Source organism: Argopecten irradians, chromosome 8 (assembly GCF_041381155.1).
Source record: "Argopecten irradians isolate NY chromosome 8, Ai_NY, whole genome shotgun sequence".
Classification (NCBI taxonomy): Eukaryota; Metazoa; Mollusca; class Bivalvia; order Pectinida; family Pectinidae; genus Argopecten; species Argopecten irradians.
This window is the reverse complement of record NC_091141.1, coordinates 17167458-17172661: the sequence shown is the minus strand read 5'-3', so window position 1 is coordinate 17172661 and position 5204 is coordinate 17167458. Positions and strand designations below refer to the sequence as shown.

At 36.1% G+C, this 5204-nt stretch overlaps 1 long non-coding RNA gene across 1 annotated transcript; it reads left to right on the top strand.

Moving 5' to 3' along the window:
- Positions 1-412: 412 nt before the first annotated feature.
- On the top strand, positions 413-2808 carry LOC138329527 (uncharacterized). The gene is made up of 2 exons (XR_011209462.1): positions 413-618; positions 2501-2808. It is a non-coding gene; the product is annotated as an uncharacterized lncRNA (long non-coding RNA).
- Positions 2809-5204: the final 2396 nt, after the last annotated feature.

Sequence of the window (5204 nt, the reverse complement as noted above, 5' to 3'; positions counted from 1 at the left end):
TATATTGCGGCTAGTATATATTGACCAAGGTTACATTGTACATGGAATTATGAATTTAAAAAGCGATATATTGTGCTAATTATTATTATTTTTTTTTTTTTTGCTCTTTTGCACACATTGTTATCCATATCCACTATAAACAATTTCGTCTTCAGAAGCATATTATCTCCGTGGCTCACATGTATATCTGTAAGCATGCGGCGTCCTCCGGTGACCTTTTATCGTCGACTCAGCCTGTTTACAAGTCTGAGGTAGCACGTGTTTTGTGACCTCAGTTTAAACTCTCACAGCAGGTACATATATAACCAATGAAAGACAGCGTTACTGACTGATTACGGAGTGTAAGCATTGCCACGTATTGTACTAGTAAAATTGTCAACACATTACAGAGCTAAAGATGAGCGAAGAGGACGAGAAATACTTTAAGGACGAGTATGATAAATATGACGTTGAGCAGGACAAGGTAGTCCACTCGAGTCACAGTGGGAAAGGACGGTCAAAGAAAGAAGTTGACCAACACCACCATCCGGACCCTAGTGGACACACCAGGAAAAACGTCCAGAAACTCGTCAACAATGCACACAATCAACGGGACCCGCCTAAACAATAACATTTACGGTAAACAATAACAGTAAACAATAACAGTTCATTATCAATTAATGGAAATTCGTGATGTTGTTTTTAAATATATATATGATGTGTATGGAAACGATCTTGTTTCCTATACATATGCTATATCAAATGTGTAAAGAATCGTTATATAAAGTTCATATTGCAGTTTCAATATCTAATGACAAGACTAGAAGCATGCATACATGTATGTATAGATTGTATTCCTAGTGAAGTAAATACTACAAATGCCTGATTACATTACATATATTTGAAACTGTATGCTTCTGCTAGACATAGACATCTAATGTAGACCATGATATTTATATATATGACCAGATGTAGATGGTATTTACATGTATGAATTCAATAGGTTTTATGTAGAACGAATATACGTACCCGGCCTACTATACTTTTCGACCGGGTACGAATTGGTCCCTATGTGTCGTAGTGGAGCGCTGCCTCCGAAAATCACTCGGGCACAGTTTTCTATACTTTTTTGTAGGTTTCCAATTATTTTATGCGTATACATGCATTTACATATTATTTTTGTCCAAAGCAAACATAACTACCATTCTTAATATCTACCGTACCGCTCAAACGACGTCATATTCACAATTTCCGGACTTGCCGTAAAAATCCCCTTCAGAAAGATCTTTATATGTATTACGTAAAAAATAATGCCTTGGTGGCAATTTGATAATCTATGTGGTTCAGTTTTATTGCCTAGTAAGTAAGCGATATCGAACAAGTAAGATGAAATGCAAATAAACGTTTTATAATGGTTTGCATAATCATTACTTTGCTCCATTAGCAGTAATAGGCACCAATTGTAGCTCTAAAGACGACATCATTTACTGTCTTAAAGTCTTTTGAGCTACAATATTGCAGCTAGGTTTTATGCTGAAACGTATGCCAGAGACTAACCGGGGACGAGTTGCCTCCCATTCACCCACAGCCTACGACGATACAACGTCTATCATTGCCAAACATAATTAAAGTTACTGATACATATAGGATCTTAAATGAGTGTCATAAGTTTAAAAACAAATACGAGCCTTGGAGAACCGCCTCGATTAATATGCCCCTTTCCGCTTTAATCCATTGCATTCACCAGCACCAAAGTCCATAATTGTATTACATGGGCGATGTCACTGGATATCGGACAGATTATGTGATAATAGAACACAATCATTATTCAAACTAAGAATCCATGAACAGATCCGAAACATTAACCAACAGAGTAAATATATAGAATTTTACGGAGACTTATTAAAACAGATCCAAGTATTGCATATAGAGAGTGCTCTCTACTTTGTCTAGTTGCGATAACTTAGCTCTGTACGACGGACGGATTCAAGCTTTCTTATAGATGAATGGTTGTCGTTCCTGTCGGGACCGACATGAAGACAGGGTATTGTATCCTTGTCTGGGCAAAATTAAATCTCAAATGGCAACTGAAGTGAAAAACAATGGGAACCTTTAGTCATTCTCCCATACCCTAAGAGAAAACTTACTTCATCATCTTATCCTTATGTCGCCCACTACTTCCCCTTCAACTACTTACAATGTCTTAAAGGCTGGCTGATTTTATAGTGAAGCATACTTTCTTATCACCTGTGTTGGTTGATACCCTCTTGCATATTTCCGAGTTATCTGCCCTTGTGTGTAGGTATCCTTGGTGACGTCATGTCGTTTTCTTTGATAAACTAAATATGACGTGTTCGTTAGCACATGGGCCTAAAGTCTTAATCAATACCCACCCTCAAGGGCAGATAACTATGTAATATGCAAATAATGAATAGCCATTTTCTACATTTTGTTTATGTGCCGTGTCGGGGGTATTGCACGAATCAGCAACATTACCCAAACGTACCTTTTATACTTTCAGGTTTATCAACTAAATGACTTGCTTACCAAACCGAGGACGCGTGATTATGGACAAGGATGTCGGATTGTCGAGGGTCCAATCATCATATGATTAAATGCCACGTGATGAATACAATTGGCCAATGAAATTGACTGAGTTGCCTTTGAGGTAACTAGATCGCAAATCAAGTGATCTCCGAACTGTGTGATACAGTTCTTTATTTATATTGACAGGAACCCGGAGGAAATCTCTGGGTTCGTCACAAAAATACGAACACTCTACATGAAATGACATTGTATTTACATTGTTGTTAAAATGTTTTTGTAAAACTGCTGTGTTGATTGATTTTTACAAAATGTACACGCAACATTGGTAATTTGTCAGTCCTTTGGTAGGATTTCTGATTACCCGACTAAAATTATAATTTATGTCACGTCGTTATATTGAACTCACGAGATTATATGGAATTATTGGTGTTAAAACGTAATGGAAGGTTTTGGTAAAGGGAAAGAGAGACTATTGTACATTCAGCTATTGTATCGGTTTCCTTTCCTCTCCGACATAGTCCTCTTTCGATGTCGGGAGTTGGAAAAGTTCCGATACACGAAAAACATCGAACGGAAACTGACTGTGAAAATAAGCCGTACAGGCGGAGGCCACCGCCAAATATGTCGCGGTTTCAAATTGTGATATTTTGTCATTTGTCTTTTCGCTCCAGAACCATCCTTAATCATAACTCATCTGGCAAAAATGAACTAAAACTCTGATTATAGTACAGACGGTGCATTGGTCCCGTGTTAGTGACTTATTTTAAACATATTTTATTGAAACAAAAGGATTGGGCACCAGTTATTTCAACTTATATCAAGCCCTCTCCAACAATATTACATATATACATAATCAACATTTGAATATGGCAGACTTAAAAGTACAATTCCATTTTTTTTACATACTCCATGACAGATAGAGAGAGAGATTAAAACCTTTTTGTATCAAGAATGTATTTTTGAGTTTCATAAATAATAAATTCATTTTCGTTATATGTTAAGTTAGAATCACAACAAGGTTTGTAGGCTGAGTGGTATATAATCGTTTAAATTTCTGTAAAGCTCTACACGTTGCCGAGCATATCAGTTACAATTAGAAATAGTGATATGCGTCTTCACAGCTTAGGTCGTCAGAAAGATTCTCTGAACAGGTCATGTTTTCGGATACTTTATTTATTTCTTAGTCTGCAGTGTAAGATATCAGCTTTCTTATTTGAAGTAGTGGGGCTCATGGGTTCTCCTGAATTAGACCGCATGTTATCTCATTGGTCACATTGAGGACAAACCAGTCCTCCCACGAGGCGTGCCTATCGCACGGAAATGAGATGTCAAGGGAGACATTAGGAAATTAAATAGGAGAAAGTCAAGAAAAAGATAGATCAAACTTGCAGTCGCCTTTTACGATGCAATATTTCGGTTTGCATATGTTATGTCATTTTACCCGCAAGGGCAAAAAAATACACAACACGCTTTATTCATTACTACCATAAAAATTGCTAACTCTTGCAATGCAGTTGCACGGATTGAGATCGAGGCATGGATTCGGCAAATATGCACATCTTTTGTCCTATTTTTCCTCGATTTCGCAAATTAACTCATTCCCAAATATGAACATATTCCGTCTTTGCATAGTACAGAGTTAGCTCCCTTGCGGGTAGGTATCGATTATTACGTCATTATTTTGTGAGCGCAATTCACGTCATTTTTTCCGACATGAAGTCACAATCAATACCTACCCGCAAGTGCAGATAACTCTGTAATATGCAAATCCGGAATAGTTAATCTGAACATGTGAATGCTTAAAATTCTAGACAGGGTAATGATATATTGAAATATTAAAGATAGATCATAATAGAGGTAATAGTACATGTTCAGGTTATTTGCAATCAATATTGATTGAAATAACAGATTGAAAATTTGTGCTTTCGAAGAATGACTGTTGTTTATAATATGATAATGTGGATAAAATATTTGCAAATTAGTTAAATCATGGAAATGTTTAAAGATGCTCCACCGCCGACAAAGCATAAATGATATCCCTCAGTTGATTAATAATTGGTGTTTGATCGTGTATATATATATCTAATTTACACAAAAATTAATATAAAATAATTTATTTCGCCTTTAGTGCATGCGCAATCAGTACTTCCTTCCATATAGGATATAGTGACACGGAATTTTTTCGGGATGCAATTAATTATTTTTCATATTTTAAACTTGAAGAAAAATTAGAAGCTCAAACTTTTCAATGGTTGTAATGGTGTAAAGTAAGTTACTTTTGTAACTGATAAAAAATACTAAATCGTCTGCTCCTGTTTTTGATAGTGAAAAAATACCATTTGTCAGCGGTGGAGCATCTTTAATCTCATAAGATTGTTAAAAATAAATGCTCCAAAGATCTTGAAAATATTGTATGAGAAATATATATGAACAATGAATAATGATATATAGAATAACAAGAGGCCCAGAGGGCCTGTATCGCTCACCTGGTTTGTAATGCCTAGGAATGTTCTGAATACAAGTTCATTGTTTCTTTTCTGAAGGAATTTGAATATTTACCTCTAATTCCCCCATTGGGCCCCACTCTTTCTGCTCCAGGGGGTCAAAGCCAAAATTTATACAAATTCTGTTAACCCCAAGGATGTTTCTGGGCCAAATTTGGTTAAAATCCAAGCAGA